Genomic DNA, 427 nt, shown 5'->3' with positions numbered 1-427 from the left:
TCTCACATCCATACATGACCACAGGAAAAACCATAGCCTTGACTAGACCTTTGTTGGCAAAGTAATGTCTCTGCTTTTCAATATGCTATGTAGATTGGTCATAACATTCCTTCCGAGGAGTGTCTTTTAATTTCAGGGCTGCATTTTTTCATGGCTCAACGTTTCCTGAATGTTGAGGTTTAAGCCAACTTTTTCATTCTTCACTTTCACTTTCAGCAAGAGGCTTTTTAGTTTCTCTTCACTTTCTGTCATAAGGGTGGTGTCATCTGCATATCTAAGCTTATTGGTATTTCTCCTGGCAATCTTGATTCCAGCTTGTGCTTCCTCCAGCCCAGCGTTTCTCATGATGTACTCTGCATATAAGTTAAATAAGCAGGGTGACAATATACAGCCCTGACGTACTCCTTTTCCTATTTGGAACCAGTCT

Source organism: Bison bison, unplaced genomic scaffold (genome assembly GCF_000754665.1).
Source record: "Bison bison bison isolate TAMUID 2011002044 unplaced genomic scaffold, Bison_UMD1.0 scf7180017864229, whole genome shotgun sequence".
Classification (NCBI taxonomy): domain Eukaryota; kingdom Metazoa; phylum Chordata; class Mammalia; order Artiodactyla; family Bovidae; genus Bison; species Bison bison.
The sequence above is the reverse complement of the archived record's forward strand: the minus strand, read 5'-3'. Positions refer to the sequence as shown.